This window comes from Canis lupus, chromosome 36 (genome assembly GCF_011100685.1).
Source record: "Canis lupus familiaris isolate Mischka breed German Shepherd chromosome 36, alternate assembly UU_Cfam_GSD_1.0, whole genome shotgun sequence".
In the NCBI taxonomy this organism is placed as follows: Eukaryota; Metazoa; Chordata; class Mammalia; order Carnivora; family Canidae; genus Canis; species Canis lupus.
This window is the reverse complement of record NC_049257.1, coordinates 2,125,368-2,146,160: the sequence shown is the minus strand read 5'-3', so window position 1 is coordinate 2,146,160 and position 20,793 is coordinate 2,125,368. Positions and strand designations below refer to the sequence as shown.

Sequence of the window (20,793 nt, the reverse complement as noted above, 5' to 3'; positions counted from 1 at the left end):
CTCTGGCATATGACACTGCCTCATTTTTTTTCTTAAAGATGTTATTTATTTATTCATGAGAGACACACAGAGAGAGAGAGGCAGAGACACAGGCAGAGAGAGAGGGAGGCTCCCTGTGAGGAGCCTGATGCGGGACTCGATCCCAGGACCCTGGGCTCACGCCCTGAGCGGAGGCAGATGCTCACCCACTGAGCCACCCAGACACCTCAACGTGGCCTCATTTGATACTTGAAATCTGTTTTGAGATTTAGCTGCAGGTGTTTCTTTTGTTTTGTTTTGTTTTTTGTTTTGTTTTGTTTTAAAGTAAGGTGTAAGGTAAGTTAAAAGAAAGAAAGAAAGAAAGAAAGAAAGAAGAAAGAGAAAGAAAGAAAGAACGAAAGAACGAACAAATTGTATCCCGGGGCGGGGGGAGGGGGACTTTTATTTTGATTTTCCTTTTTTAGTTCCGAACATTTTTTCCTCTTAACCAAGACGTCCATAGAATCGTGCTAAATTCAGGTCACACTCTACGTAGGGCCCCGTGCGAGGAGCCGGGCAACATTCTTAGGCTTTTCTCCCCGTTACCAGTAAAAGCCCAGGGCCTCGCACACACCGGAGTTCAGTGAGCAGTTCTGGAGGAGGTGCAGCTAGAAGAAAGTCATGATTCGCCTGGATCGTGTTACGCAACAGGGAAGGAAACGGAAGAACGCACGCGGCCGGGGACGGGCCGTCGCGGGGCCGCGCACGGGGCGAGCGAGCGTCGGTTTCGGGGAGAGTCAGCCCCGGCTGAGGGCGGAGCAGGCCGTGAGGGCGGCAGGCCGGGGGCGACGAAGGCCTGTAGTTGACTGAAGCGAAGCGGGACACTTCGTCACGTCGTGAGGGTCGCCGGTTTTCTGTGTGGGGGTTAACCTCGAGGGCTCACGGCGCAACTAAGGAAATTCGTTGGGAGGCGACTGGAAAGACTTTAGGCCCGACTTCGTGCTGGCCCGGGCCAGAGCGTCAGCGGCGCGGCGCTCGGCCCCCGTCGGACGTCACGTCACGCAAGAGCCCGCGGAGCGGCGCGGACGCCCCAACCCCCCGGGCCTCTCGTCAGGCGCACGACGGTCCGCAAGTTCCTGCCGGCGCGGCCCCGGCGCTCCCCCCGACTTCCGGTTACTTTCTGCACGGGGGCCCTCCTGTGCGTCGGGCCTGCTCGCGGTGTGACGTCCTCACAGAAGGCTGCCAGAACAGGGCCTCAGGTAGACTTGCATTATTTCACTCTTGCCTTGCTTTTTTTTTTTTTTTTTTTTTTTTTTAAGATTTTACTTATTTATTCATGAGAGACAGAAAGAGAGGCCTAGACCCAGGCAGAGGGAGAAGCAGCCTCCATGCAGGGAGCCCGACGCGGGGTCACGCCCTGGGCCGACCGCAGACGCTCAACCGCTGAGCCCCCAGGCGTCCGTTGCCCTGACTTTCTTCACTTCATAGCCTTTATCAATATCCATTTTTTAGATTATTTTTATTCTCCCTTTCCACTTTTAAAACATAAACATAAAAGAAAATATCCTATTTGGAAAAAAAGAAAAACTCATTCCAGCTTGACATGAAAATTGCTGTAGATGTTAATGATGTGACTTTACTGGGAAAAAGGTCTAAAATCTCAGAAATGCTAATTGAATTCTACAGTCATTTACAATTTGTGTTCTGTATCTTGTTCATTATGTTGTTTTCCATCAATTTGATAATTACATTTAATCATAAATATAAGAAAAATTACTAAACCTACATGTAGCTTCCCTCACATTTACCATTTCATCACATTAAAAAAAAGAAATTTCTATTAAAAAAGGGGGAACCTAATCATGAGATCCACTACATTAGTGATCTAATATTGTCAATGTCTTCTTAGCACTGAGTATGTTCCTGGTCCCTAAATTAATTCAAGCAGTTTACTGAAGACCTTGGGGCCCCTGGGAGGCTCAGTCCACTGTGGCCTTCAGCTCAGGTTGTGACCCAGAGACCTGGAGCGTCTGGTGGGCCTCCCTGCTCTCCCTCTGGGCATCCCCACACCCCCCAATGTGGTCTTTCTTTCTTGCTCTCTCTCCCCCTCCGTTTTTCAAATAAATAAATAAAATCTTAAGGAAAAAAAGAAGTTTACCGAAGACCTTATATCTACAAAGCGACACAATTCAATTAGACATTTTTCTTGCCTTCAGAAAACTTTTAGTATTTTGCTATCAATTTCAGAATGGTCATCTTAACAATATTGAGACTTTTCATCTATAACCACAATGTTTCTGCATTTATTTTTTTAATCAGTGTTCCAGATATGGATCTTGGACATACATCTTAGATTTATACTTAAGTGTTTCATGGTTTTGATGCTATTTTAAATGGTACTTTTTCCAAAGTTCCTTAAATTTCCCATTCTTTTCCTATTCATATATTGCAATGCAATTGATTTTTGTATATTGTCATTATATCCTATGACTTTGCTTAATTTACATTAAATTTTTTGTAGATTCTCTGGAATTTTCTAGAAAGTCCCATCAATCTAAAAATTAAGACAATTTATTTCTTGTTTCCAATCCATATGAATTTCATTCATTTTTCCTATCTATTCCATTGTTAGAATCCCGAATATGATGTTGAATAGCGGTGGTAAGAAAAGATTTCCTTTCTTTATTCCATGTCTTAGGGTAAAAAAAAAAAAAGCAGTATTTGAATAATGAAATATAATGTTAACTCTAGTTGTTTTGTAGATGCACTTTGTATAGATAAGTATTTTCCGTTATATGCTATGGATATTGTGACTTACAATTGATTGGCTTATGGACATTGAACTGGCCTTGGATTTTCAGGATAAACCCCACTTATCATGAAATATTTTTTCTGTTTACATATTATTGGATTCATTTGCTGGTAGATTGTCAAGTGTCTTTGTATGTATGTTCTTAAGAAATAATGGTCTACAATTTTCTTCTTGCCTTTGCTTTTCGTAGCAAAGTGATGCTGGTCTCATAAAATAAGTAGTAAATAGTCACTTCTCTATTTTTCAAGAGATTGATACTATTTCTTCCTTAAATGTTTGGAAGAAATTAACGGTTGAGCCATGTTGTCCTGATATTTTCTCTGTTGGAAGACTCTTAGCTACAAATTCAAATCCACAAATAACAGAACAGTTCAGGTTATATATTTCTTCTGTAGTTACGTTTTGATGGAGACTTTCAGGATTTTATCCATTCCCTTAAAATTCTTGAATTTATAAGCTTAAGGTTATCTATAATATTCCCTTACTGCCTTTTTATTGTCTATTAGATCTGTAAGGATGTCCCAGTTAAATTGCCAGTATTGGTAATTTTGACACATTTTCTCTCTGTCACTTGTTCTCTGTCAATCTCTCTGTGCTTGGTCAATGCTGGCTAGAAGTCTATTAATTTTATTGAACGTTTCAAAGAACTAGCTTTTGACTTGGCATTTTCTGTTGAAGTTTTGTTTTCAATTTTATTGATATATAATCATATGTTAATTATTTCCTTTCTTCTGCTTGCTTTGTATTTAGTATTTGTTTCTAGTTTCTTAAGGTGGAATGTTAGATCGAGATGATTTGAAATCCTCCTTGTGTAATTCATTGTATAGTTTCTATTTTTATTTGTACTAATTATATAATAATATATTTCATATATAATTATTATTTTATAATAAATTATAATATGTTCTATAATATATTATAGTTATAATGTTCAATTTAATTAATTTTCCTGCTAAGCACTGCTTTAGCTGCCTCCCTTAAATTTTGAAGTTTTTTTTTTTTTTTTTTTTTAGAATTTTATTTATTCATTTGAGAGAGAGAATGCATGAGCAGGAAGGGCAGAGGGAGTAGGAGAAGCAGACTCTCTGCCAAGCAGAGAGCCTGAAGTGGGGCTCAATCCCAGGACCCCAAGATCACAACCCAAGCTGAAGGCAGACACTTAACTGACTGAGCCACCTGGATGCCCTGATATGTATTTTTTTTTGGGGGGGGGTATTGAATGTTTTATTTATTGTTATTAAAATGTTTTCATAATTTAGTAGACAAAAAATGTTATCTTATTGTTTCAATTTGCATTGCTTTGATTTTTGGTAAGGTTGAGCATTTTTCCTAGCTTAAGAGTTTTATTTCCTTTTTTTTTTAATTTATTTTTTATTGGTGTTCAATTTACTAACATACAGAATAACCCCCAGTGCCCATCACCCATTCATTCCCACCCCCCGCCCTCCTCCCCTTCTACCACCCCTAGTTCGTTTCCCAGAGTTAGCAGTCTTTACGTTCTGTCTCCCTTTCTGATATTTCCCACACATTTCTTCTCCCTTCCCTTATATTCCCTTTCACTATTATTTATATTCCCCAAATGAATGAGAACACATAATGTTTGTCCTTCTCTGATTGGCTTACTTCACTCAGCATAATACCCTCCAGTTCCATCCACGTTGAAGCAAATGGTGGGTATTTGTCATTTCTAATAGCTGAGTAATATGTATTTTTTAATGCATTTTAATTTTCATTCAATTAAAAATGTTTCTACTTTCTCTGGTGAATTGATCTCTGACCCATTTTTTTTTAATTAAAAAGATATGTTGCTTAATTTCCAAATAACTTAGGGTTTTCCCACTATCTTTCTGTTAATGATTTTCTCTTTAACTCTCTTATTTTGTGGGAGAGAGGGCCAGAGGCAGAAAGAGAGAGAGAATCTTAAGCAGGCTCCACATCCAGGACAGAGCCCAAGGTGGGGCTCAATCTCACAATGCTGAGATCATGACCTGAGTTGACATCAACAGTCAGACGCTTAACTGACTGAACCACCCAGGCATCTCCATACTCTAATTCCTTTTTCATTAAAAAATAGAATCTATATGATATCAATATATATTAATTTCCTTGAAGTTTATTTTATTGCCTAGCATATAGCTACCTTGGTGAATGTTTCACATGGTCCTGAAAAGAACACCTGTCCTGCTGTTTCTCTTTAATTCTCTATTAGGCCAATTTGATTTATACTGGTTTTGTCTTTTTGGGGGGGGGGGGTTATTTTATGTCTTTCCTGATTTTCTATCTACTGTTTCTATTTATTATTGAGAGAGAAGTATCGATATCTCAAAACATAATTTTGAAATTCTCTGTAGATCCCCCCCCTCCATTTCTATCATTTTTTGATGTGTTTTGATGTTTTGCGAGGCAGTACATTCACACTTAGGATTGTTACACCTTCTTGGTGAATTCATCCCTTTTGTCGTCATGGAATGTCCCTCTTCATCCCAGATACTAAATCTTATTTTTAAGTAATAAGTCCTATTTTAAAGTCTGCTTTATCTATCCGCAATCACTACAAGTTTTTTTTAATAAATGTTTATACAATAAGTATTTTTCATGCCTTTATTTTTAACCTCTCTACATTTCCATATTTAAAATATACTTCTTGAACTCAGCATATTGTTAATCTACCCTTCTTCTAATAATCTAACAATCTCTTTCTTTTAATCTGTTTGCTTAGCTTATTTACATCTAATTTACTATTATGATTGGATCTAAATCTATCAACTTCCTACTTGTTTTTTTGTTTGTTTGATTATTTTCTCCTTTCTTTTTAGGCCAGTTTTAATGTAACTGAGTATTTTTTTGCAGTTCTATAGAAAGTATAATACATTCCTAGTGCATTTACAAAAGGCCAGCTCTTTTAGGTAAATAAACAATAAGATAAAATACTTTAATTTTCCCAACTATCAGGAAATCTTCATTTCTTTGTATGGATTTGTTTCTGCATGGCACTGTAGTCCTTTATGTCTAAAAAACTTCCTTTAAAATTTTTGTGATGCAGTATAATGCAGTATAAATTTCTTCATTTGAAGGGGAAATCAGCAATATGAAGAAATTTACATTATTAAGGAGGTCTGTACCAGGAAGTGAGCTATTATCAGAGAAGATAACTTTTACCCAAAAACTCACCTGGGTAACAGAGCAACTCTTGTTTTCTCTTTTTTTTTTTTTTTTTAAGATTTTATTTATTTATTCATGAGAGACCCAGAGAGAGGCAGAGACACAGGCAGAGGGAGAAGCAGGCTCCACACAGGGAACCCCACGTGGGACTCAATCCCAGGACCCCAGGATCACACCCTGGGTCAAAGGCAGGTGCTAAACTGCTGAGCCACCCAGGGATCCCCCAGAGCATTTTGTTTACCAAACATTTCCTTCTCTCACCTACCAGTGTATTTAATACCACAACCACAGAAGGCCCAAACCCCTATCTCTTCCTTAGTTGAGAATGGTGTATAAATCGGAATGGTGTGGGTGATTTTGAGTCTCAAATTTTTGTGGAACTCCCATAGGTACGTAATTAAAATAGGCTGTTTTCTCCTGTGAATCTTGTTTGTCAATTTAATTCTTAGATGAGCCACAGATCCTCTTCCTCTTTCTCTGGTATAATCATGCACTTAGAGTGTGGACTGTTTGCTGGAGGATGTTTCTCAGTATTGCTCCTTTAAGAGCTCTGAGACCTCTTCTGGGTACTTGCATCTCAGAGACGATCTCTATCCCAGGTCTTGCCCCTCTCTGAGGAGACCAACCTAGCTTGTAACTCTGCTACCTAACCTCCTGCTTGGGGGTGGGGTCTCTGCTGGTCCAATTCAGACCAGTCTTAGGTAGACCTGTGCCACAGTGACACAAGACATCCAATAGTTTACACTTAGGACAATTTCATTCTGTTTTTTCAAAAAAGAAAAAAAAAAATAGGAATTTTTACTTAACTTTTCCCCAGGGACCACAGGTCTTCAACAACTCCGTGGGGCTCAACTTAGTGGGGCTGACCAGGTTTGCTGCTAGTTCCTCACCAGCGTAGCTGAATAGCTTTGCTCCTTAAGAGGAAAGAGGCCTGAAGGGGCTTCAGCCTCTCCTCTCTCACAGATCTGAAATTCTTAAGGTAGTTTTTTTCCAACTTCTTGCCCTGCCCTAATCTTTTTCTTATGCACCCCGGAAGGTCAGTAGAGAAGATCCCACTAGTGGATGTGAACTCCGCTTATGTCTGCTGCTCCCAGGGATTCTAGGACTGTAATCTCATGCTCTCCCGCATTCATCATTTATCCATTCATTAGAGATTTTAGGTGAATTCTTTTCCCTACTTGAAACAAAAGCTCTTCTGATTCTTGCTCCCACAGATACCCACTGTTCTTGCCTCACCTCCCCATGAAGGTGTATCTCTCTTTCATTTGATTTCAGACAACGTGGTTAACTTGAGACTTCAGTTTTAGTACGTTCAACAAAAGTTATGATTTTGAGGATTAACTGGCTTTTTCTTTTATTGAGTGACAGCTACACTTTTTAGTTTTCTCCACCTTAGATAAAAACCAGAAGTAGTTTGTTAGCAATGACATACTTCTCACATTAACCAGTTAATGTGTTGATTTCTTTCCTCTTCATTATTTTTTGGATTTCATTTTTTTCTTTTAGTTTCAATTTCCTTCTGTCTGAAGTATATCTTAGTATTTTAATTTTTTTAAAGATTTTATTTATTTATTCAGGAGAGACACACAGAGAGGGGCAGAGATACAGACAGAGGGAGAAGCAGAGTCCCTGTGGGGAGCCTGGTGTGGAATTCGATCCCAGGACCGTAGGATCATGACCTGAGCCAAAGGCAAATGCTCAACCACTGAGACACCCAGATGACCCAGTATTTTAATTGTTAATAAATTATATGTAACTGATAAAATCTTTCTGTATTCATTTGGATGGCATTGTCAGTTTACAGTTTAGGTAGAGAGATACTTTTAGGTAGTTTATATTTTCTTCCTGACTGTTTTTGTTTTCTCTTTGCCTTTAGCTTATTTTTGTTCTAAGATTTTATTTATTTATTCATGAGAGACACAGAGAGAAGCAGAGACACAGGCAGAGGGAGAAGCAGGCTCCCCGCGGGGAGCCCGATGCAGGGACTCCGATGCAGGGACTCCATTGGATCCCAACCCAGGACTCCAGGATCAAGCCCTGAGCCAAAGGCAGATGCTCAACCACTGAGCCATACCAGGTGCCCTTTCTTTGTCTTTAAAATTAGAAATTCTATTATAATGAATCTAGGGTTTTTTTGGTTTGCTTGCTTATTTGTTGTATTTAACTTGTGCATTTCAGAGCTCAGTGAGTTTTCAGAACAAACCTGAGAACTCCTCTTTTTTGCTTATTTGTTTACATATTGGAAAATTCCCAGCCATTATTTCTTTCTATGTGTCTTCTTCCCAATTTCCCTTTGTCTCTTTCTAGAAGTGTTAAGAAATACATGGTGGATTTTCTCATTCTACTTTTCATGCCTTTAATCCCTCATATTTTCTAGCATTTTTGTCTGAATTCTGTTTCATTTCCTCAAATCTGTTACGCAATTCACTTATTTTCTCTGAATGCATCTATTTTAATCCATCAATTGTATATATTTTAATCCATCTATTGGGTTCTTCTCTTCAGTGAGTACACTGTAGTATTTCTTCTATTCTAACCTGCATGTTTTTATATTTAACACCTCTGAAATTGTGATATATTTCATACATAATTACATATTAAAATTGTTATCACCAAATGTGTGTTATTATTAAGTGGTCATTGTTTCCACATGTATAATTAAAAGCCTTAGTCTGAAACTTGTAGAGTGTTTGTGAGTCCATTCATTTAAAAAATCTTCATGTAGATTTTGGGTTTAAAGATGGAATTATATTGCTCTTAGTGAATGCCAAATAACTGGCCATGCATCATACCTACCTCTTATCTTTCTCATAGTTACATATGTTACCTTTAAATGGCACTTCATTTTCTTTTTAAAGATTTTATTTATTTATTAATGAGAGACACAGAGAGAGAGAGAGAGGCAGAGACACAGACAGAGGGAGAAGGAGACTCCATCCAGGGAACCCAATGCGGGACTTGATTCCGGGTCTCCAGGATCACACCCTGGGCTGAAAGCAGGCACCAAACAGCTGAGCCACCGAGGGATCCCTAAATGACACTTCATAGGGCCAAATGGATCATATTTTACTTAAAAAAATACTTATAAGCTAAAATAAAATGATATAATTTTCTGTCATTTGTCATTTAGTTAAAAGTAATAAAAATCAACCAGTATTTTTTAAGATTTTATTTATTTATTCATGAGAGACACAGAGGGAGAGAGGCAGAGGGAGAAGCAGGCTTCCTTGGGGGAGCCCCATGCAGGACTTGATCCCGGGACTTCAGGATCATGCCCTGGGCTGCAGGCAGGCGCCAAACCGCTGAGCCACTCAGGGATCCCAAACCAGGATTTATTGAGAAGCTACTATGCCATGTCACTAGGTATATATGATACTGGTTAAGAAAATGGCACTTGATTCAGGCACATGCCAGCAGACTATTTTTCCACTCTTCCTAATGACGTGAACCTAATTTTGAGATTAACACATTGCTACCAAGAATAAATTCTATGTTATCCAGCCTACATAGATATAGAAGGCCATGCAGATAGATTCTGGACTATCTAATATACGGAGAAAAGTTGTGTGGTACTTACTGGAAGGCGCCTTCAGAGGATGAGACAAATCCTGTTTTCCTTCTTCACTTTTCCTACTGGTTGAAATATCAACGTAACGATTGGATCTCTACTTGATATCTTTGATAACTTGGTGATCTGCTGAGTAAGGCAGGAGAGAAAGAGAGAATTCTGATTTCCTGATGGTACTTTGGAGTCACCATGGTAGCTCCAGCTCTGGTCTTTTTTTATGTGGCTGTATATATGTAATTTTGTTAAGGCACTGATATGTTTTCTTGTTAGATGCTGATGAGCTAATCTTAGCTGAATCATCTTTTAACTTTTCATCTTCTCATGTGTAACATTTGTATAATTACAGTAACTATTTCATTAGGTTGTTTGTTGTAAGGAATACATAAGGTAATGTATTAAATTGTGAAGCCCGGTTCATGGCAAATAAAACCTGTTTTAAAAATGTTAGCTATTTTTATGCATTGTAAAACAATTGGTAAGGTGGTTTCTTCCTTTGAGAACCTCATTTATCATGAAGTCCATATTTCTCTCTTTTTTATCTTCTACAATCCATGAAGCCAATAATAGTGTGATTTGAAAATTATTTGAACATATAAAATTTATCAGACTAGCTAAAGAATATATTTTATTCCTTTTCAAAGCATTTTATTAAATGTTATTTTGTTCGAAAGAAAATTATTTCTTGTATATGATGCATATGTCATTTATGATTACCGTACAGTACAGTCCTTCCATGTATAAATAAAGTCCACTCAGACTTTTGTAGAGGAAACTAAGAGAATTTTATTTGTCTTTTTTTAAGCATAGGTACTATACAGTGATTTAGGCAAAAGTTTTAATATGCATGTTCAAAATTTTGGAATAAAGTGTGGTTCTTTAATACCTATAAAATTGTTCTATTTACAGTGGCTCCGTCATTAATTTTCTACAAAATATTCCTGGAAGAGCAACCACTTTTTAGGTTGAGTGAAAAATGTATAAACATGGGGGATTTTATTTTAGCCTACTGGAAGCCAGCCATTGAAATTTCACATCCTTACTCGTTTACGTGAATCCAAAGTTACTGACAACCCTGGAATTACATTGCCTATGAGATTACATATTTTTTGAGCCAACAAGGAGATATCTGCATGTCAGGAATGAGTTGCATTGTTGTGATTGACTATGTGTCCCCATGTATTAGAAGGCAGGGTAAATGGTAAAGAGAATCCAGAAATCTTTTCTTTGAATCCATATCACAGATAAGGTGTCTTCTGAATTAGTCTAATTCTCAGTGGGTGTCGAATCACAGAAGCTTCTGCAGCAGACACATAAAGAGACCTAATTTTGTTGACGACAGAATGCACATGTTGTGTTATGGAGGCTGTCTTATCACAGTCCTTGCATACGTACAGCGCAATTCTGCAATGCCTTTGATAAGTACTATTTCTTATTTTATAGAAAAACAGTAAGTAGTGACATAAAGCCCATATAATTTGCTGGCTTGTATGTTGTTAAAGCTTCAGATAAACCATCCTTTCTTTTGTCTTGTCCCCCACACTTGCAGAGCAATCCCAAAGTCAAATTGCTGTACCTTGAAAGGATTTTTTATACTCTGGCCCCCCAAATAATACCCATTGAACGTGTTTTATTTTTCCATACCTTAAATGTGATCTTTAACCTACTTCTTTCTTCATTGTGTTATCCATGAGTGAGGTGCATATATAAACCTTAAGATGCCTGTTTTGGTCAACGAGACATACATTTTAACAGCCTCCCCCCCCCCCCCCCAAAAAAAAGTAATATTGAAAATGATGTTTTACTGACTCAGAAAGTGAAAGTGTTAATTATCCTGTGTTGGAACAGCACTTACCTTAATACTGATGTAAAGGCAGATACCATATTTATCTTAAACTACCCCAGAGCAAAGAACCTGTGAAGAAGACAGTTACCTTCGGAACCATATTTATCATGTAAATAGCTCAGGAAAGGATACTGCCAGTTACATCTTTAAAATACAAAAATGCATGCATCTCACTATTTTGTAAATGCCAGAGAGATGCAGCATCCGTTAGAGTTAACGGTGCGGCACTTTTGTGTTCAGTAGCATGAATCATTAATCATGAGACAGGCCATATTCTTGTACTGCTTCTGCTTTCATTACTTGGCCTAATTAAACAGTTCTCTGAACTGGAATCTCAGATTCCTCTGTTACAGATTATCATTAATTATGGTGAAAGTGCTCAGAGATGTTGGACTCAATTATATTCTACTCAACTCTGGCATCGTGTGATTCATTGCGCAGTCTGCTCTGCAGATGTACTTTTCTTATCTCGCACTCCCACTTTTGTAAATTGGGCTCTGGCAGCCAACAAACTAAGAGTTATGTGCTGCGTTTTCATTAAAAACATGTTGGAGAAGCAGAGACCAATTAAGGATTCTGTATTTTATAAGGAGTGATGAGATGAACGGTGGATTCTGGGAAAATTAGCTCAGTGAAGAAGCAATCTCAATCCCATTGTATTGCTAAATTTGGCATCTATTTTCTGTTCAGGGTTCAACTGGTGAAGTCTCTGGCTTGAAACTATATATATATATATATATATATATGATTTAAAGTATATCAATGTATTGCTAGTCAAAGAAAGAAATTCAAAATTTTGTTTGATACTGTGTGAGCTACTGGAAAACATGCCCAGTGGCATATGCCAAGCACATTATACCTCCAAAGATACTAATTTCATCAATTTTGACAGTAATTTTTCATGCTCTCTAATGAAACTTGTTCCATGAGCGCTTGGTCTAGGCAGGCTGGAGTAGTATATGGCATAGACTGAGCCAGAATATCAGGATTTGCAGGCTTTTCGTAGTATTTGAGGTGTGCGTTTGGAGGAAGAGGAGTGTATGACTTAACATATGGCACATGCAAATCAAATTATCCCAAAGTAGTTCTATTGCATCTAGAATTTATTTGAGGAGTCTCTTTTTTTCTTCTTTCCTTTCCTCCTTTTCTTCCTTTAAGAAAAACGAAAAGATTTTCCTTTTGCTTTGAATATTGTGGAAATTGTGTGCATTTCAAAAATGCGTTTTAGCAATTAAAAAAAAAGCAGCAAACCTTATGATAGCATGATTTCTAAAGTTTTCCCATTGGCTACAAACCTACACAAAAAAGCCAAATGTTTAAAATGAATGGCATTAAAACATTTCATAGAAAGACAATGTGTTTATCTAATTTAAACTTGAAAACTACAAAAAAGAGATCATTTTTAATTATAGATTATCCATTAAGAAGTTGGATGGATTTTGATAGCTCACAGATCATAATTAGGAGATTTATAGAAATTAAACTACAGTGATAAAGTATGCAAACACATTTGGGAAGAGTCTGAGAAGGATATCCAGTTTTCCTTTCTTAGCATGCATTTTAAATTATGATAGAAATGATCTGCTTTTAGAACAGCTGTTCTTAAAGTGAAATCCATTGTCATTCAATTTACTTCTACTGTCATTTCTTTTTAAAACATAACAAATTATCAAGATATTTACCTGAAAATATTTATTTAATAAAAAATGAGTATTGATACTGATTTGGATAATATGGAAAGTTTGTGTTATTGATAAGAAAAGATAATTATATAGTTCAATAGGAAGGTTTTTTCAAAAATGTGAAATGGTAGGATATGATTTCACATCTCATTTATAAGGAAAAAGCTTCAGAGCTCTACTTACAAACCAATCATTCACTTAATTGCTGCAAATGGATTAAAGCCAATGTTTCCTACTTGGTAAACATATTATTCTTACCAATATGTGAGAAAAATCTATAAACATGATTTGTTCAAGGTAAATATGAGGTGAAGGATGCTCCCTTCCACTATCTGATTCCACTTGAAAAGGATAGTGCCAAATCAAATTGTGAAAATCGCTGCCTTTTCTCCCTTTGTTTCTCCTATGAGAGGTTAACAAAAATAACACACGAGTAACTCTTATCACAAAGCTATTCTCAAGGGTGAAATATGGACAGCAGTGTCTTGGTTCAAGTTAACTCAACTTGTCACATGTTTTATCGTTATTGCTAGTTTTCTGTTTTAACAAATATTACCTTTTTCTATCCGACATTAAAAATTGTTCTCATTCTCATCTTAAAGCCACTGTCCTACATTTAAAAATATGTATTGTATCTATTCGCTCACAAGAGCAGCTCCAAAAATGAAGTATAAATCCTTTGTCCTATTTTCATTTTTTCTAAAAGTTTCTATTTTGATATTTTCTAAATGAAATTTAATTTTTATGATTTCCATTGACTACATGTCCCTTTCTCCTGAATGCAGGTCAGGAAGAAAATAGAATTAAAACAATGTGGAGGGAAAAAAAAAAAAGTTCTAGATGTAAGCCTTTTGGCTTAACAGTTTGTAGGTTTTCATATCCTGAAGTAGTTTCAGGTTTTAATATATATGAAAATCAGTGGTCTTGTATCTATGCATATGTGTCATCTATAATATAATTTTGACAGATGGTGAGCTGGATAAATCTAGTCCCTGACTATCGAAAACCTTGGCTTGACTTGCACTCTACCAAAACTTGTTTAAAAAGGCATTCACATGTATTTATTTTTTAAATAAAGATGCATTTTTCTGGCCTGCCCTTATTTCTCATTGAGATGCTGGCATCCCCATCTTTGATGGTCCCATATACACATTTTACCTGAGCTGTTATGATTTTTTTCATAGGATTATTCCATGCATAATGTTGATGACTATACTATCTATATCTCCTCCTTATTAAAAATAAATATGTTACCTTGCCCCTGTTTGCACCATCTAAAATTCTGACAACAATATCTTAGTTAGAAAAATACAAACCTAGAAACCAGGAAGCAGTTTCTCCCACTAGCAGCTCCAGACAGACTGCTCATTGAAAATGTAATACACTGCTGCCGTGTCACAGGTCAGCTGGCAAATGGCAATCTGAATTTTAAAAGGAATATGAATAAAATTCTGTTTTATTTTGAAAATGAACTTTCTGCCCTCCATCATGAATCCAATATATGTCTTAATCTTCTATGCTCTTGAAGCCTGCGGCTCCTGGCTGAGTCCTTTGACTTCTGAACCTAATAAGGAAATAGGTTGTTTTCTCATCCTCGTCTCATTTTTAGAAGGGCTGAAACAAACAGTCCCCTATTTCAAATGTAATTGACAAAGCATAAAAACATGTATGTTATATAATTTTAGGTTTACAACCAAGCTCAGCACTGGGATGTTTTATTTTTAAATTTGATTAAGATGTTATACCTTTGGAAATGTGCTGTCAAGATTCAAAATCAAAATTTCCAAGTGTACGATTACATGTTTACCTTAGAACTGTACATGTGAGGCTGATAAAGGATAGAAGAGATAACGGTACACTTCAATTGGGAACATTTTCATTTAACCTGAACATTATTTGTAGCCACAGAGAGAGATGTATAAGCAGAATCTTAAAAATATATTTATGGCCATTGTTGCTGTTTAAATATCAATGGGGTGTGTGCTGTGTGTGTAGCTACGTTGCTTGTTTTTTTTTTCTAAATAGAAGTTAATTCATCATTATACTCATATCTTCCTAAATTGAATGTTTCCACATTCATTTAAATTCATGACTTCTAATTAGAAAATAAAATGCTCTTCTTTCCAGAAAAAATAATATTTTGAGTTTTGAGTGTTTGTCCTCTTATTTAAAAATCTTAAGAGTGATATATTGCCAGGTCTTAATTACTCCTGTTCTTTTTTTTTAATAAAATAATTATGGGAACCACTTTCTAAAAACACTGAAAATGAGTGGAAGTAGGCATGCTATGCTGCTATCATATCTCATAATTATATTTGTGTAGCATCACAATCTAACTAATCATTCTAAGGAAATAAATGCTGACATTTCATTGAATGTGTGTGCAGGTTGCATGAGAGAGGCACACATGCACACTTGAACAGAGAGTTATTTTAATAGATTATTTTTAGGCCTAAAATTTGTCCCTGTTTTTCAGAATACAGCTATATTTTAAATTTCTCGGAGTATTATATGGTCATTCTAAGCTTATAGCAATTAATATATTTATGATGACACTTTAATTATTAAATATTACAAAGACCGAGAACTTTTTTAAACTTAAAACAGCTATAGTCAGTCCCCATCCCCTTTCCTGATATTCCAATAATACAAAGGTTCAAATAAAACATAAATTGAAATGAACTCAATAGAATCACTTACAGATCACCAAATAACTATTGAATATCCAATGCAGTCCAAATGTTGAATTAATAACTATACAAAGATGAATATGACATGATCTAGAAACAAAAAGATGGATCTTTTAGTTGAGGTGATCAGATGAATAATATGATAATTGCCATCCAGTGAGACTAGTAAAATACAAGAAGTAAGTAAAGTTGAGTTGGAAGCACACAGCAGGGGAGATAACCTGGCTTGGAGGAAGAGGAGCTCAAGGAAAGTGTTGTGGGAAAAGTCATGCCTACGGGTATTCTTAAGGGAAGAGATGGAATAAATTACATAAACTGAAGGTTAGATTATCTTCCTATAGAGTGACTATATTATGTAAGCATGAAGTTTTTAAATGTGTAAGGGAAGGGATTTATATGTATGATGGGTAACTGAAAATATAAACTATGGATTCCACAGTGTGCATTACTTCTTAACACCAATTCTACTACTTCCCCATTGTATATCAGCCCTGTAGTTTGGAAGAAATTAGTCCCAGGTACAGAGATATACGTTGCTTAGAGTAAGCCAAATTAAGGTATTTGCATTTCTATGGAGAGTTATTTTTCTAGAAACTTAGCTTTATGTAAATCATCTTACAATGAAGCCTTTAGAGACATCTTATCTTATTTCACTTGTGAGTACATGACCTGGTTGACAATCATACTGCAGGATAGAGATTTTATTTCATGGTCAACAGAATAGTGAACTCTTTCTTCCATTAGTATGAAGGCAGTAAGGATCCTAGAACTGTAGACATCATGTCTACATTCCAAACTAGAAGAAGGACAAAGAGTAAAAGGGTACACATGCAACTGAGTCAGCCTCCAATCACCAGAAACCATACCCAATGAAGTATGTTTATATCTCAGTGGCCAGAACTGTGTCTGATGTCTACACCTAGCTTCAAAGTAAGTAGGAAATGTATTTTTATCTGGCACACATACACTCCAAATAAGTTGGAATTCTGTTAGTAAAGAAAGGAAGAATGACTATTCGGTAGCATACTGTGTCTAATATACAGTCACGGACTTCAAAGTGTTTATGTCTACTATGGGTAGACATATTAAAATACAGCCTACTTGAAATTCTACTTTAATAAGTGTATCAATAATATATTGCTTAGGAGAGAATTGTCTTTACATGGTGGGCTTTTACTTGTAAGAGTTTAACGGATTACATTTTCCTCTACAGAAATTCAAGGCAGTTTCTACTTCTAATACACAACAAACTCCAACATGATAGAAAAACAAATACGTAAATGAACTAATAATTTCTAAATGCCAAAAAGTGACATTATGTCTGGACTGATTCTCTGATGCTGTTTCAGAAGAATCAGCAAAAGCAAAACCAAAGTAGAAAGCCAATGCCATGTTCATGATCTTGAGGCTTTTCTTTGGAAACACTTTTAAGCTGCTTCTCTGGGAAAATGGTGAAGCATAGTGCCCAATAGCCTTGAGGGTTAACCTTTTCAGGAGTTAAAATGTACCTTGTTAAAAAAATTCTGTAGCCACTTAATGGGAAACAATGACAACTGCCCCAGCTACCTAGAGAAAGCAATGGGTCCTCCATTATTATAGGGCATCCCAGTACAACATCTTCTGCAGAGTTTATACAATTCTCTCAAGCATGGAATTTTTATGTGACAGAAATATCACCAAACATCTGATGTTGGACCACACCTTGGTATTAAGTGAAACTAGTAGCCAGGATAACACATTGGAGAAATCTAAAAAAATAAAATAAAATAAAATAAAATAAAATAAAATAAAATAAAATAAATAAAATAAAATAAAATAAAATAAAATATATATATACATATATATATAAAAGTTTAGTTAATAGTTAGCATATATATCAAATAAGAACAGGTGATTGTAAGAAAATGAGAGAGTTTGGAAATGAAACAATATGCCTATTGAAATAAAAATTTTGTCATGATATGAGTTCTAGATAGTAGAATGGATGTAAATAAGAAGACAAGAAAATCTGCCTGAACAACATAAAAAGACATAAAGTATGAAATTGAAGTTGAGAAGTATAGAGAGTATATTCAAAAGTTCCAATATATGTCTAAGAGTAGGTAAAAAATAAGATAATAGAATTAATAAAAAGGGGGTGGAGAGAAGAAGATTGCTTACATTTTTTTTCCTCACAAAACACAAGAAAATATTTTACTAAGAAACATCAGATCGTTTTTTTCAAACCACAGTGTTTTTATAGTTCATGCACAACAGAATGAGAAAAAATTTGGCCTCGAATTTCTCAACAAAAAGAGAAATTACTTTAAATCCACAGTGCTTTTCCTAGCCCTATAACCATACAAAAACTAAGACAAAATAGATTTTAGTAATACAGCAACAAAAGGAGTTAACCTATTATACATGCTAGTAGAAAATTCACTTCAGAAAGTAGAGAAGAAAAGAAAGAAAGAAGAAAAAAGCAATAAAAATGAATTCAAGTTAAAAAAACAATGAAGGGCAGCCCGGGTGGCTTAGCGGTTTAGCACCACCTTCAGCCCAGGGTGTGATCCTGGAGACCCAGGATCCAGTCCCATGTCAGGCTCCCTGCATGGATGGAGCCCGCTTCTCCCTCTGCCTGTGCCTCTGCCTCTCTCTCTCTCTCTTTCTTTCTCTCTCTCTGTCTCTCATGAATAAATAAATAAAATCTTAAAAAAAAAACAATGAGCAACCCCAATTAAACATGAGTCTAAATATAAATATTGAAAGTATTAAGTATTTACTTTAATAACAGTGTAAAATTATTATTCTAGATTATAGAAGCTTGAGTATTGGTCAGGGATGTTTGGCAATAAAAGTTAAGCAAAATAAAACTATATGAACATTCTTATCTTCAGTGTAGTGTATGAGATGGCGGAGAATATTTTCACAGGTGAAAAGGTAGTAGAAGACTTTTTTGACAATAAAAATAGTCAAAAGAATATGAAAATTTGACTTTTTCAAAATGACACTTAATAGACAATTCACACAAATACAAACAAAAATTGAATGGCCAAAAATCAAATGAAAAGATTCTGACATTAATATTCCCCATAAAAATTCTTATTGAAAACATTATGTTACTATGCATCTACTTTAGAGGGGCTAAAATTTAAAAGACTGACAATACCAAGTGTTGACATAGATGTGAAATTGATACGCTGCTTGCTGGAATGCAAAATAGTACAGCTTGTAAACTACTTGGCTAAAATTAAAAATAAAAACAAAGCCAAGAATTGAAAAGAACTAAAATAAGCAGAAATTTTATAAATTTTCATGGGAATATAAAAGGCACAACTATTTGAAAAACTGTTTTAACAGTTTTTAAAATACATTTAAATGCACATAAGTCCAATCAAGCCATTCTATTATTAAATATGTCTATAGTAGAATAAAAATGTGTCACTAAAGACCCAGCAGATATTCAAATAGCAAGGAATACTATGAAACTATGAACATAAGTTCCAAACTTAGATAAAATAGAACAATTCTTTGAAAAGCACAAGCTACCAAACTCACTCAAGATGAAACAGATACCATAAATAGTCCTATACTGTTAAAGAGATGGAATTAAATTTACAGTTAGAAAACATTCCAGTAATGTTTAGGCCCACATGGTTCACTGATGAACTCTAAAAGCATTTAAAAAACAAATAAAAGGCAATTTTGTACAATATAGTCCAGAAAATAAAAGAGAAACAATTCTTATCCAATTTTATGAGGCCAGAAATACCCTGATTTAAAAATCAATGAAGACAGAACAAAGACAACTACATACTGATATCCCCATGAAGATAGAAAATACTTGAACAGAGTATTACCAAATCAAATCCAATATTAAAAAAGCAACACATCATGACCTAGTGGAGCTTATCCCAGGAATGCAATATTCAATATTTATAAATTAATCAATTAGTTGATCATAATTTACAGGATTATATCAATTGGTACAGAAAAAGCATTTGACAAAATTCAAAACCAATTTATGATAAAACTTTTAGCAAACAAGAAGTAGAAGGGAACTTTCTCAATATGATAAAAAGAATTCTAGAGAAAAAAAAACCCTACAGCTGATATCATACTTACTAGTGAAAGACTAAATGCTTTCCTCTCTGCTTCTCCCTCTGCCTGTGTGTCTGCCTCTCTCTCTCTCTCTCTCTCTGTCTCTATGAATAAATAAAATAAAAAATCTTAAAAAAAGTGCTTTCCTCTCAAGATAGAGGATAGGACAAGAATATCAGTCTCATAGCTTCTATACAACATCTTATTAGATTTAGTCAACTTAATATGAAGAAAAAAAAACCCAGAAGTATAAGATACACAGAAATTGGAAAAGAAGAAATAAAACTCTTCCTTTGTATGGACATGACTGTCTACATGGAAAATCTTAAGGAATCTACCAAAAAGAGAATTGTAGAACTAATGCAAGAGTTCACCAAAATTACAAAATACAAGGTCAACAAAAACAGAAGGAGCAATTATATTTCTATATACTAATAATGAATAATTGGAAACAATTTTTTTCAAGATTTTATTTATTTACTCATGAGAGACACAAAGAGAGAGGCAGAGACAAAGGCAGAGAGAGAAGCAGGCTCCCTGCAGGAGTCGATCCCAGGACTCCAGGACCATGCCCTGGGCGGAAAGCAGGCACTAAACCGCTGAGCCATCCAGGGATCCCCAGGAAACACTTTTTTTTAAATAACATATCTTGTAGCTCTTGAATCATGAAACATATACCTACAAATCTAACAAAACACTTAATGGGACCTGTATGCTAAATCTACAAAACACTCATATGAAAGAAGATCTAACTACATGGAGAGACATGATGTGTTCATGATTTGAAAACTAAAGTTCAAAGACCTGAATATTCACCTAAAAGTTTAACACAATTCTTACCAAAATCCTAGCAAAATATTTTGTAGATATAAGCAAGATTACTCTATAATCTATATGGCTATTGTCTTCAGAATTTCATGCCTATGTGATTCCTGTATGTAAGCCTATTAAATTTGTTTTTTCTTTTTTTTTTTTTTTAAATTTGTTTTTTCTTGTTA

The 20,793-nt window shown here is 35.5% G+C and overlaps 1 long non-coding RNA gene across 3 annotated transcripts in view; it reads left to right on the top strand.

Moving 5' to 3' along the window:
• Nucleotides 1-723: 723 nt before the first annotated feature.
• LOC111094262 overlaps nucleotides 724-20,793 on the top strand; it is a 39,931-nt gene continuing 19,861 nt past the window's right edge. For all 3 annotated transcript variants that reach the window (XR_005384551.1, XR_005384550.1, XR_005384552.1), the window contains exons 1-2: nucleotides 724-1,217; nucleotides 7,850-8,009. This is a non-coding gene — a long non-coding RNA (uncharacterized LOC111094262). The remainder of the gene's footprint in view (nucleotides 1,218-7,849; nucleotides 8,010-20,793) is intronic.